The sequence below is a fragment of the Acomys minous genome (assembly GCF_964271855.1).
Source record: "Acomys minous genome assembly, chromosome: 4".
NCBI classification, from domain to species: domain Eukaryota; kingdom Metazoa; phylum Chordata; class Mammalia; order Rodentia; family Muridae; genus Acomys; species Acomys minous.
Window position 1 is genome coordinate 32133964 of NC_140486.1, and position 14958 is coordinate 32148921.

At 40.7% G+C, this 14958-nt stretch overlaps 1 long non-coding RNA gene across 1 annotated transcript in view; it reads left to right on the forward strand.

Moving 5' to 3' along the window:
* LOC311595534 overlaps window positions 1-14958 on the forward strand; it is a 415275-nt gene that overhangs the window by 11935 nt on the left and 388382 nt on the right. The window lies entirely within an intron of this gene.

A 14958-nucleotide genomic window follows, 5' to 3' on the forward strand; every position in this document is an offset into this window, starting at 1 on the left:
ACAGGCCCATGCATCCATGCCTGCATTTGCACGCATTGTGAGGATTCAAACGCAGGTCCTCTTCAGGCATACCAAGTGTTCTTATCCACTGAGCTATCTCCCCTGCTCAGTGTTTCCTATCTTGGCAAGAAAGTCCAGTAATTTTTGCTATCTTTTCATGGAAAATCTTTTTTTGTTCCTATCACCATAAAGGGTGAAAACAGTTACATTTGCTACATAATCTTCAGAAAAGAAATAGAAACTCTGTAAGAAAATTATCCTTGCCAGGCAGTGGTAGTGCATGCCTTTCAATGCCAGCAATTGGCAGGCTAAGGCAGGCAAATCTCTAGGTTACAGGACAGTCGACACAGAGAAACCTTGTCTCAAAAAAGAAAAAAACATCTGGAAAAATAGAAGCAGAAAGAAAGGAAGGAAGGAAAGAAAAAAGAAAGAAAGTTATCTTTAACTGCAAAGATTTCATAAGACAAAGAATGGAAACAATCTTCACAGAATAACTAATAATAAAGGTTTGTTCTTAGGACGGAATACAATGAACAGAATTGGACCAAAGCACGCAAGCAAAAGGAAACAACTTTCGCTGTCCTACTCAGTAGCTGGAGGCTTGTTGCCATACACACATCAATTCTTCTCTCAATAAGTGTAGAAGAGTCCCAAGATCATCAGCCATAGAGGTGCCTGAGGAGAAATGACAGACAATTATATTATAATTTTTTTATATTGGGGGGCTGCGCGCAGGCACACATGTAGTAAAATTGGATTTATCTTTAGTTATAACCCATCTGCGAGCATTTCCTACATTTAACACCCAAGGCAATTGCCTTTCCCACTTCATCTTAGCCCCCTGATTGCGGAGGGAAATGAAAATGGATCTAGGCAAGGACTTTGCCAACTGAGCTCTGTCCTCAGCCCTGAAGATTAGTTTTAATAGTTGGAACTAGCAACACTGGTTTTCTAAAACACATGCCAAAGTTTATATGAGTCCGGAACATGTTTTGAGATAAGGTGTGGGAATTTTTCTTTCCTTCTTACTTATTGCCACTAACACCACACCCAAATATCCTGCTGAGTACAAATTAGTTCACTTGATCTTTATGTCAGCCCTTTGGAAAATCAGGATGCTGTCTCAAGTTCAGAGGTAAGATGCAGAGCTAGAAATAGAGAAAACTACGTTGCTCAATACAATGCAGATAACAAGTGGTGGGAATAAAGTTTGAATCAGTGTTTGGGCATAGCATCCCCCAAAAGGAACAGATGGGGTGGATGCCTTAGTCAGCTTTCCATCTCTATAACTAAATACCTGAGGTATCAGTTGAGAAAGATGAAGGCTCAGTTTTTATTTTAGCTGATAGTTATTTTCATCCATGCTTACTTGGCCCCATTACTTTTACACCCGGGTTTAATCAGTTTATCATAGAAGCAACATGGAATGGAGGCCTCGCTACATCATCATAGCCAGCAAAGAGAAGAAGACATGAAATGTCCAATACCCTCTTTGAGGGCATGCCTAAGCTGATCTAACTCCCTTCCACTGGAACCTGCTTGCTAAAGGTTCTACTACCTCCCAGTACTACAACAGGCTAGTGACCAAGCATCTTACACTTGGGCCTTTGGGGACCATCTACCCAAACCATAGTAACGTGTGAGGGAAAATGTCACATAGCTAGCACTCTTCTCTCCCCAAACATCTCTCTCTCTCTCTGAGCTCTGCAAGCATGGAGAGCAGCTATGCAGTGAATGCAAGCAGACAGATTGATAGTCAGAAAAGAGACCAGCTGTGACTGGACAAAATGTTAAATGATGCTACAGGACAATACACTGCAAGGGAAGGAAGAGATCATGAATGAATAAGACTCACAGGGAGTATATAAGCCCTCTGGGATATAAGAAGGCCAGAAGACTTAGAAATGAGAGCGGTAATACGGCATGGGTAGGAAACACCTTCCTCCAGAGACTCCTGGGTCAGAAACCTAGACCTACTGTTGAAGTGACTTACAGCCACATGCTTTCACTGTGCTTTAGTTTATATAATAGATGTAATATTATATATATTCCAGTATATATTATATATTATATCCCAATATATTCTATTCCTATATATTATATATATGACCCACTTATATGATTGAGTTAACTCTTATAAAGTGTTAGGATTACTATCACATGGCTAGTGTAAGTACTATCTAATGTTTATTATTAGAGTGTTATAGTGCTATACCTTAAAAGAACATAAAGAAAAAGTAGGGAAATGAAAAATTAACTAAAATTTATAACCTCAGAAATACACTTCATGGATGATGAGACAGGTCAGTGAGACAGGTCAGATGAGACAGACAAAGTACTTTGTTGCACAAACTTGAGTTGAAATCCTGAAAGCCACAGTGAAAACAATGAACACCTGAAAGCTGGACAAAGTACTCACATATGAATGTTTGTGCAAATAATAATAAAAATGAATAAATTTTAAGTTTTAATTAAAAAGTATATTTTATCTGAGCATGATGGCACACTCCTTTAATCCCAGCACTCAGGAGGCAGAGGCAGATGGATTGCTGTAAATCTGAGGCCATCCTGGTCTATAAAGTGAGTCTAGGATTACCAGAGCTACACAGAGAAACCCTGACTCAAAAAAACTAAAATTAAAAAAATGTATATTTTAAATGCAAAGTTACTTGGATAACCCTGAGCAGTTGATGTTTTACATCATGTTAAAAAAAAAAATCTGACAAGGTTAAGCTTAATTACAGAGAAATATAGAAAACAGTTCAGTGCCTAAACGCCTTCATGAATAAACTGCTTTTGATATCTTTTTGTTGTTATTGTTTATTTGGTTATTTTGTTTTGTTTTGGGTTGTTTTGTGTGTGGGGTGGGGGGGGAGGATTCTCTTTATAACAGCTTTGGCTGTCCTGGGATTCTGGAATTTGCTCTGTAAACCAGGCTGGCCTCCAACTCACAGACATCCACCTGTCTCTGCCTCCCAAGTCCTGAGATTAAAGGCATGCGACACCACTGCCAGGCTTGTTTTTGATATCTTGAAAGTGGAACAATCTTTTTTTAAACTATATTTTCAAGACTGCTTATAAAAATTGAAAAATTAAAAAAGGATGTTTATATAGGAAAGGTGTTGGAAAATACAATATTCTCCAATGGGGGCCGAGGGAGTATTGATCTGTTTTCCATACAGCAAAGATATTTTCCATTATAGAAGACTCTGGGGAAGTCCACCATAACACAGCCTACTGTGAGTGCAGGTATCAGGTGTTCTTCTGTGTTCTTCCCCAGAAACTCACTCAGGGTTAGTGAACACTGGAAAGTGTTAATACCGTGGCTATTGTCATTGCTGTAAGCAAAAATGTGGTCCTTTGTGTCTCACCTAGAGCTTCCTGCTTCTATGAAGATGCATGAAATTGTGACCAGGTAGCATGTAAAGAGTAACGTTTTTCAGAATTATCATATTCTATTGAGCATATCTTTCATAACCTAACTAAATCAAATGATAAAAGGATATGCAATATAATTTAATATTTTATAAGTGTCTCTGTGTTTTGATATCAGAATGTTCAGTATGTACAGTTATTTCATTCTTTTCCCATAATATGTTCTTTTAGAAAAATCTGTATGTATAATAAAATAGTAATCAAAGGTTTATGCTAGTGATCATAGATGCCTAAATGTAAGACATTCAGAACACATCCATGGCAGGCTGTGCCAAATAAAAACACTGTAAGATATAAAAAGGACAAATTCCATTTCTCCATCTGCCGCATTCAGATGAGGTCATAGCATCAGAATACATGAACATTCAGACCCAAGGTCAAGATTGTGCTGCAAGGAGACCAACAAGAGCAAAGGGTGAGTTCAAGACAATTACAGCGTTGCTCTCTTGTTAACTCTTATTAGAACATGAATACTGCCTGGTGTCACATATTTTAGAGATTACTTAAAGACCCAAATATCCAGTCAGCTGATGGTCCTTCTAAACTTAAGCCATGAGCTCATAAGGCAAATATACAGGATACACTCTCTCACCACTGTGGCCATGGAGGAAGGAAGTCTGTGTACTTCTCCACTCCACCCAAGCTTGGCTTTTCTGGGACAACATGTTTCTTCCATCTGCCCGTTTGTGAACGACTTGTAGCAACTGACATCTAAAATAACTTGATGGGGATAATTAAACCTCAGCAGTCTTGGATACTCTCTCACATGTCATAATAAAAGGGTGAGATTATATGCTAGGCATGGTTGTTTTCCAAAGTAGGAATCATAAAAAAATGTAAGGAGATGATTTGTAAATGTTATGCCAGCAACGTGTTTCTGAGTAGACCAGTGAGCATGGGACCGCTGAGAGAGACCTTGTTGCCCTGCTTTTTACCTCCTCTACTTCCCCTATTCAGTCATTATCAAATACATTCACCTTGTTGAAATAACATGGTACTTATCCTCTATTTGATGTCAAGAACGGACAGCTGCTGGAATTACAAAACAGAAAGGCGTGAACACAAGTGAAAAGGGCAGAGAGAAAAAAAAATTCATGTTTCTTAATTACCGAAATTTCTGGAGGAAGGAAACCAACCAGACAGTAGATACTTTAACCTGGTGGAACTGGAGATCAGATGTATATTTATAGGGTGACCATTTCTCCGAGGGCTCTCACATCATCACACCACAATGAGTACCCAGTGCCATCTAAGCAACTCTGCTAAGGTTCCGAAACCAGAAGCCAAGTCAGTCAGGAGGGTCCTGGGCAAAAAGGGGGACTCAGAAGGGGCCCTTGGAGAATCACTGACCTTGGCTGCGGAAGAGAAGTGGTTTGCAATTTTCCCCCCAAAAGACATAAACGTCTGTCTTCACACTTAGAATGATAAAACATTCAAGGCATGCCGTGGACTACAGTGGGCCTAGAAGACTGAGCTTTGAGAAATGAGGAGCTTCTCATTTGGCTTCACAGTCAAACAGAAAATCATTCTCAGTGTCCTGGAAAAGAACCTGAGTTCTTCCTTTATCTAGACTTTTTTTTTCCCATGTAAAGGGAGGACCTGTATTCTGTCTCTCACCAAAGAATACTTTTGACACCCAGGAATTCATGACAAGACACTTCATATACCTCTTTAGCTTTTAGTGTACATATGTTCTTTATTGATTTATTCAGATTACATATCAATTGTTATCCCATCACTTGTATCCTCTTGTTCCTCCCTCCCTCCCACTTTCACTTTATTCCCGTCCCCTAGGTCTATGACCAAGGGGGACCTCCTTCCCCACTATCTGGTCATAGGCTATCAAGTCTCATCTTGGTAGTCTGCTTATTCTTTCTCTGAGTGCTACCAGGCCTCTTAGGCTTGTATTTCACTGACTAGACAGCCTAACTGGTGGTGGTTTTTTTTTCTTTTTAAAAATTTATTTATTTATTATATATACAGTGCTCTGCCTGAATGTCTACTTGCACACCAGAAGAGGGCATTAGATCACATTATGGTAATTGTGAGCCACCATGTGGTTGCTGGGAATTGAACTCAGGACCTCTGGAAAAGCAGACAGTGCTCTTAACCATTGAGCCATCTCTCCAGCTTCCTAACTGGTGTTCTTGAAGTTACAATTCAAAGTCAATGATGTAGAGTTCATACCAAAAATTATCTTAGTTGTCCAGTATATCTCAATCATAGGGAAAGTAGTAGAATAATGCGTAGAATTATCAGGAGGAAAATCTGGATTTTCTTGGCTTTCTTTCCTTCGTCTTCTGCCTAACAACTTCTTCCTTAAAGCTAAAACCATGGCCACCAGTGTGCTGGTGTTTCCAGTTCTGCCACTGGACATCAAAATGCTCAATCATTGTAAATGCAAAACAAAATTTTTAAAACTCAAGAAAATTTTTTCTTGGTTGACTTAGACCTGAGGCCATTCCCAGGGCCATACAAAGAGGGAACAATGGATAGAAAGTCCAATGACAACATGGCAGGAGAGTCAGGAAGGAATTCTCCCAAACTGTGACCACTTCCTGTCTTAAGGGAGGTTTGTTTCTACTGGACATAATGTGGCATATGCTACACTTTGGGGGGAAAAAAAGGAAATACTCGAAATAAAGTGTTCAGAAGCTTTTATAGAGACTGCTATTCTGAGTAGAATGAAAAAAAATCTTGCGTCATTCCACTTTTTCACAACCAGAGAGTGGATGTTCCCCAGTCCATCAGGCAAGCTATATAATCTTCCTGTCACCTGCCACCTGGTAGCTGTCTAGGTTATCAAAGAGCTATTGCAATGTCACAATGATCAATCCAAAATGCAAAGATACTTGTGCTGGCAGTTTTATAAATATTGTTGTGATTGTAACTCTCTCAATGAACCTAATTTATAAATTAAATATTTCAGGAGTATGTACACATAGAAAAGCAAGGTGTATGCAGGACAGCCTCGAGAAATGCAACTGATGCACACATGAAAATCATTAGAATAACACAAATAAATCCCATGGCTTTCTCCAAATGTTGTAGATGACCCTACACACACACACACACACACACACACACACAATGTAGGTGGGGAAAATCTAACAAGGCCAGTAAAGACCTTTTCCACATAGTCAAGAGCAGAAGAGGTCCAGAATTTTCCAAGCCAGGTACTTCTTTATAATCAAAATTGAATCGTTATGACACTATAACAGATTTGTCAAACTCTGAAGAGGAGAGGCCACTCCAATTCAGAGCCATCTCTGTGTCTGTCTCTGTCCTCTGCTTCCCACTTCCCTGAGAGTAGAGCTACTGGCTCCAGCACCTACTTGTTCAGATGCTGAGTGAAGGGATTATACATTTATCTACAGGCTTAACCCTATAGCCCTGGATGGGCACTAATCTTGCTTTTTCCATGGGTATTAACAGAAATCAGCTTGTTAGAATGCAACCTTGAATTGAGAAGACATTTTCACACCTTAGTGGAAAGCTTTTGAACCAAGTTTACCTCAATTTAGAGACAAAGTATAGTTATGGGTCATGTCACAAGAATTGGGCCAACCACACTGCTCCCATCATATAAATAATAGTAATGCAGCTGGACCTTCCCTGTCACCTGGTGACAACACAGCCACTCTGCTGCTGTCACATAGCCATTGCTCTTGTGTTGATAGAGATGCTGATATGCACCTGTCATACTTCCTGCTGAAAATTTAGCATGCACAGGAATAAAATGTATATGGTGTCTGATGATGCTGACAAATGACTAAGCAACGGGATTTTGTGTTCAATTAACTGCACTTCATATTTTACTTTAGGATATACTTTCGCTTACACACTTACACAAAGGCTTAGTGTAAAGCAATATGCCACGTAATGTCATCAGCAGCCCCAAACACCTGCTGTCTACTATGTCTATTACTGCACCTAGAGGTCATACTACCATTGGCTTGCTCCATTTAGGCTGGTGTAAAAATTCTCTATAGTGCACCCTCACAGACTAGGTACTGTTATTAAGACACATGTGAGGCATCACTTCAGTCCCTTTTGGGTAACAGATGATCAAATTCAGGGCTGAGATACTCCTAGCTTCATCTCTTGTTCTCCCTATATGAGGGTAAGACTTACTCTGTACTGAGGTAAGGCTACAAAGTAGCACAGGACTAAAGGAGACACAGTGTGCTCAGTTAAGTTCTAGAAATAAGAAAGAACATTAGTCATAAAACTAGTGGAACTGTAACCAATTTAGTTAAACACTATATATTTATATTAATCGATTTGCCTTAAAAATATCCCCTGGTGGTTTAGATATTCATAATAAGGAAATGAGATGATCGTTACTTGGAATCTTCTCTGTGTTAACTTTACAGATTTTCTGTAGGTCTTAAGTTATTACAAGATAGAATGCTTACATATAATCTAATGAGAAAGGAGTATGGGTGGAAGTGTGTGAGAGGGACTAGATTATGCACGGAGGAATCATGGTTAAGATCGGGTCATTAGCACAAGGGTTTACCATACTACTTAACCTCCTTTGGAGTGAGTTGGAAATTACTTGTAATGAGTTGAGTAGGTTAAAACATAGCATTGTTGTTGTTGTTGTTATTGTTGTTGTTTTGTTTCCCACTCAGGCCTATGGTGCCAACAAGATAGGTAAATGTTGTAATCTCCATACTGCCAGGAAGTTCTACACTTACTGATGGAACCAGAAGTGGCATGGTAAACAATACAAGAAAACTCACTTGAGCACAACCCTGAAGGCCAATTGTTAGCATATAGGCAGCCCTGCTAGCCTGCCTCTAGGTTGCTCAGCAACCTCTGATGTCATCACCTGTTGTAACAACCTCTGGCCAGGGATAAAAGAGCCACCAGCCATTCCACAGTTCCCTTCTCTCACTTCTTCCCTCTTCTCTTGTGTTCTTTGTCTGCCCCACTGATACTCTGTCTGTATCCCTCCCCACTTTGCTCTCCCACACTGTCTGTCTCTTTCTCATGGTTCACTCAGATGATATCTTCTCTTTCTCTCTCCCGCATCCTTCCTACAATAAGCTTCCTTGCACCACACCTCTTTTGAGATGTGTAATATTTATGTTACAACACCAATCCCTTTGGAGGTCCTTCTCATGAAAATGGAAATTGTGCTGGGAAAAAGAGACGTTGAAGCCAAACAGCCAAGTTCTGCTCTCAGGAAGTGTGTCAGGACACAGCTCATCAAGAATGGCAAGACTGTCATGATGTTTGTGCCCAGTGATGACTGCTTGTATGCCACTAAGGAAAACAATGAAGGTCTGGATGCTGGGTTTGGTCAAAGAGGTCATCCTGTGGGTGATAGTCTTACAGTCTGCTTTAAGATTGTTAAAGAAGCCAGTGAGCCTCTTTTGGCCTTGTATGGGGAAAGAGGGAAAGACCAAGATCATAAGAGCATAAATTTTGACAATGGAAATACTGTAATAAATTTTCATATTTAAAAAAGTAGTCTTTTATATACTCATATAAGTTATATACACTTTTAGAAGCCAAGAACACAACTCTATTTCATTAGCCTTGTTCTCCTTGTGGATAATGAAGGTAAAGCCAACAGGTAAAGCAGAAAGATTAGGGAAGCCACAGAGGGAAATAGTACCCAGTGACATTTTTTATTAAGCCACATGAGATTATTTATTCCTTTATATGATTAAAAGCATTCCATACCTGCATTTTTAGCCCTTTGTAGGTCTCTTTCACCTCCACATACTTATTCATTTATCTCTTAAAGCATGGTCTCAACTGCAGAGTGAGAAAGTACCCAGGCAATGGGGGCTCAAGCAAGATAGCATTTTACTTCTCCTACAATTAAAGTAAGTGTGGCTGGCAGCTGGCAGCACTGGCAGCAAGCTCCATTGAGGTTTGGATGACTTCATCTCCTTCCTGTCATTTCCACCTCAGTTCCAGGATATCACCCTTCTGCCAGAATCACATGTTGGCTTCTAAAATCTGGACTTCACACCTAAATCCTGTACAATAGAAAGGAGGGTCAAGTCAATTATTTTTTTCTTAATTTTAACATTTTACATATACATTTATATTATTACACATATATACAATAGATTACCTATAGCAAGAAGAACCATGAAACAATCAGGAATTATATAAATGTTACATTATTAGTGTTTTGGCTATTTGTATTTGACAGTCTTGAAGAAAACATCTTTCCTATCTTGGTGTGTCTAAAATTCTGAATGTAAATCAATCTCCATCACATCTTGTCATTATCAACTTAAAACATGTATCTAGACCTAAGAACATCTTAACCCTTAAACAACTAAGCTTCATTGTAAAACTAAACTACCTGGTCTTCAACTCCTTCAGAGACTTGAGAAGGAATAAACTTGATTGCCTGAGTATGCTGGGAGTACAGGTTAGTAGCTTTCCAAGAGAAGATGACAGAGACAGTTTGCTACCTGAATAGTTACCCAAAACTCTCTATAATGTTGGAGCATCTTCTTCAGCCTTCTGGCCCAATATATCTGACAGACATATTTGTGAGGCAGGAACTATTGAGGGCTTGCTTACCCTGTCTTGGCAGAGTTCAGCTGTCAACTCTGCCTGCATCCAAGTTTGTACTTTTTTAGGCAGAATTCTGTCTGTGGTAGAAATAAGAACATTTTGCCCAGTGGCTTGTTTGCCACATTTGAAGCCATCTCCATAAGGGGGTTTTTTGATGCTAGTCATCCTCTTTGAGGTAGCCTGGGTATTGCCAGGAGTTAATCTGTCTCATTGTCAGTGAATCTTTAAAATAATAAAAACATTTTAAATGCCATATTCTGCATGTCTCTGAGGTTTTTGAAGACATTACCTAACTATCCTACCTTATCTTTCTGTAGAATCATATCTATCTGCCTCACCTAAAATGTATATTCTTGTGATAAAAGTAGATTAGCAATTGACATGACCATGAATGAATTCTTTTAAAAAAGAATCAAGACAGACAGGAAGGAAGGAAGGAAGGAAGTGAGTCCTAAACATCACTCTTTATTTCTACTAACCTTTCTTTGACCATCATGTACCTACAAAGCCGCTCCTAATGTAGGACAAGAGTATAGAAAATCATGTTTTAGTTATCCTCTGTCCATCCTCTACAAAACCAGGGTTCTATGACTGGGAAAGCACATTGGTAAGGAAGTTAACAATCTCTCTACCACAATCAGCCAGGGGGTAAAAAAAAAATCTTAGTTTGTCCTGGCAGAAGAATCCAAGCATGACTTATGCCGTAATTAATTATCCAGCCACTGTCATCAGCAAAGATCTGCAGGTGCCTGTCACCCCACAGGCTCTGCTGACTGGCTTATAGTGCGGTTTGACTGAAAGCAGAGACCAGGAAGCTTCGGACTTACCCTTCGCAGTGAGACATCAGCTATCTGCATCAGAAGCTCGAGTGTGTGATTATGTATAAGCATCAGGTACAGGACCACACACCCTTGCTGCGGCTATAATGCCCTTTAAGCCCGAAATAGAATCATTATGGCTTTCTCCCGGCAGTCTCTTACCCCTGCGGGATACCTCCTGGCCTCCTGGCCAGTCTCCAGAGAGATTCCTGTCCATCTGTGTGGGAGAAGACACATTCTGGGCTTGCTGCCCGCATTCTTACCTGCTGCTCATACAGCTCAGGGCTGCGTCTATTTGGGTCAGTCCTTCTGAGTGATTGTTCAATTACCTCCAGGTAAGGACACTTGAATGTCCCTCGTGTGCTGACAGTAAGTATCCCATGTTTGAGAGGCGCTTACCCAATAAGCAATGAAGCATGCTGAGAAGAGACCATGAAAGCTGAGAGCTAAACTTGAGTTCTCTTTGGCCCTAGTGGTGACATCTTCAGAAGTCACGCAAGTTTTGAGAGCTATACTTTTCCCTCTTATGTTGAATACTGGCATTGCGATCCCCTCTACTTGTCTTGCAAAGTTATTATGAAATCCAGCTACAATGAGATATTACATGGTGACATGCTGTATTTGACCCAAAGAAATGACTGTTATTGTCATCACAAAAATATCAGTCAGCTAGCTGTGGTGGTTTAACCATAGCACTTGGGAGACAGAGGCAGATGGATCTCTGAATTGCAGGCTACCCTGGTCTAAAGAGTCACTTCCAGAACAGCCAGGGCTATACGGGGAAACCTCTGTCTCGGAAAAAAACAAAAAGAAAGAAAGAAAAATGGCCCAAGCCAGATCCGGAGGCTACAAAGGATGAGACAAAAGGGATCCTGGAGATTATGGTTTTCCCAGAAATTATAGTCTACCACGTAACTTGTTTTGTGAAACAAATCATGAGGAAAACTTCAGAACTCTTTAGGTTTTGTCAAAAGAAGGAGCTAGCTTTATTGTAAGCAAGCTGAGGATCAGGTTGCTTCTGTGCGCTAACCATTTAAGACAATCCCTTTGATCTGGACTTAGATCTGAAGCCCCGCCTCTAAGATTTGGCATAACAAATCGCTTCCCATGAGGAAAACAAAAGTCACTCCTCGGGCTCTTAGACTAGCTCTGGGATCTGCTCTGATCTAACTTTACACAGTGACACTGTCAAGGTCTGGGAAGCAACACAACCCCCAATTAGACAGCAGAAACCTGAGCAGCCAAAACGCGGATTGGCAGACCATTTGGGAATTTACTACGTTACCCACACCTGGAGCAAAGGCCCTCTTAACTGGAGGTAACTTTTCCTGATGAGATTAAACAATTTTTATTCCTTTCCCAAATCTGGAACTTCCCTTGCTTACAAAAGACATGTGCACCCCACACCCCCCTCCCACTGCAAGGGGGGAATCTATTCCAGATGTGCAGGACGCCTTGTGTGGTGATGCCTGGTTCAGTTATCACCCGGGGAAATTCTGGCAAGTGGTCCAACGGTATTTTGTTCTTCCCAGACTTGGTACAGTCAAACTGCAAAACAGTTCACCTAGTTTCCATCCTATGACTTTGCACTAGCTGAAGGAAGAAACTAATATGAGAGAATTAGCTGGACGTGCACCATATCACGAGTGAAGAATGTACGCTTTCTGGGACACAGGGACAGAAAGGCTTGAGGCTCAAAGAGCTGCTCCATGTCACCAGCTGCGCACTCAACAAACACACACACACACACACACACACACACACACACACACACACATTGTTGCTCGCTGTCCCCAGCATTATTCTAGGCTGCACAGAGGGAAGAAAGGAAGGAGAAACCGCCCCGAGTCCTGAGAACCTCAAATGACTTATGAGCAAAAGAGTTAATGAGAATGAAACTGCCCACACATTTCCATAGTATCTTACATCAAGCACCACTGTATGTAGAACACAGGGGCCGCTGTGACCTGTCTGTGTGACTGATGACTCCCCACAGGCCCCCGCTTCCCTACATCAAAAGCATGGCGTGTCTGTCATTGAAACACAGAGCCCGCAGCATATTCAATAGTTATTAACCCAAGGAACAGAGTTAACAACAGTAGAGCCAGCTAAAAGAAAGTAAGAGCTGGGGGATTTAAAACGCTGTCAGATGTGAGCCTGTTGGGTTTCTGGAAATTTATCAAGAGTCAGTATTTCTTCATTCTGCTAGTAAAGCAGTCCTTCGTAGTTCTAAGGACCGATTTGTTGGTAATACCTACTGAAGAACAGTGATAGCCAAGCCAATCACCATTCTGGAAACCTGTTGCTTTAAAAACTGGCATTCTATTACTACACGTGAAGGGGGAAGGGGATTTAGCAGGCAACTTTGGAGGGACAAAGGGGACTTCCCTACCATTTTGGTGGCAGTTTATCTCTAAGGGGACAGCCAGTGCACTGCTAGGAAGAGCTGGAGCACCAAAGAAACTTCCATAGCATACAGTTAAGATAGAGTATGAGCTTCTTAGAGTTTAAACATTTTCAAAGGGAGGATGTACAGGTGGGCCCCAATTCTCCAGCATTTCCACTCACAGTATGCTTTGGGGGAACATTAATAAATGTCATCCTGGCCAGGCATTGGTGGCACACACCTTTAATCCCAGCACTTGGGAGGCAGAGGTGGACGGCTCTGTGAGTTTGAGGCCAGCCTGGTCTACAGAATGTTTTTCAGGACAGCCAAGGCTACACAAAGAAACCCTGCCTTGAAAAACAAACAAAAGAGAGATAGACAATAGGAGTTAGATGATAGATAGATAGATAGATAGATAGATAGATAGATAGATAGATAGATAGGAGGGGGAACAGATAGATGGATGCCATCCTAAGCAGGGTAGTTTCATAGTATACTAAATTTAAAAAACACTAATTATCCCCTCTCCCCTCTTCCCCTCTCTCTCTCTCTCTTCTCTCTCTCTCTCTCTCTCTCTCTCTCTCTCTCTCTCTCTCTCTCTCTCTCTCTCTCTCTCTTTCTCTCTCTCTCTCTCAGTATTGGAATCGAGCAGACCCTTGGAGGCCTCACTTCAACTAGTCTAAGTTTTCTTCCATCAGAGCATCCTGGGAACACTGGCTACTGACCTAACATGCTTTCAAAAAGGATGGGTAGGATCTGAGGACATGCTATTGCTCCTAAACAGCCCAGGTGGAAGAACCAAGGCCTAGAGATGGGTGTGTGTGTGTGACACCAGCCTGAGGCAAATAACAGGAGAGGGCATCAGTTGTCATCACAGTCTGAAATTGAAGCACAGAGGAGGCGTGAACTTGAGTCTACTGTCTCTCGGGATATTTTTACTAGTTCCCAGGGGTGATATTAGGGAATGCAATCAACAAAATCCCATCCTGAGACACCCCAGAAAACAAATAATCTATGGCCTTCAGTGAATTTCATGAGAAAGATAATGAGAAAGGAAGCATTTGTATCTTAAAAGATGCTGGAAATGTGCCTTAACCTGCCCGTGTTCTGGTTTTATTAGGATCATGATGTGAACACACCAGCTACATCATGGTATTTATGACACTATCAAGTTTTAAGCACTCTCTGGATACGAGATGATAGCAAGCAATTACTGCTAATCATTGGAGGTGTGACAATGGGACTGCGGCTGTAAATGTGTAAGCCATTATAGTTAAGAAACAAGTATGATACCTTTATGTACAAATTATATTTAGTCCAAGACTTGTCTAAAAACAAACCTTAGAAGGAGCTATCAATGGAAAAATACAATAGAACATGATAAAGTGAAAGGAATCAGGCTTTGGGTTTTTTTCCCTCTATTTTTTTTTTTATATTTTCTTAATTAAAGTTTTTAAAAATTAGCCAGGAGAGGGGTAAAAAATCTGATGACAGTGCCACAAACCTAGTGAGTACAGGATTTAAAAAGCTACAGAAAGAACTGTAAGAAGTAAGAAACTTTCATGGACATAACAGAGGAACATGCAAATACACACATACAAACACACATGTACACACACATTGTACAGACATGCATGTGCACAGACACACACACAGACACATCATGGTCACACACATGTACGCACATGTACAAACATATTATACACACACATATACAGGAATAGTATAAAAGAAGACATAAGTTTCAGAGGGCTTTTGAAAACAGAA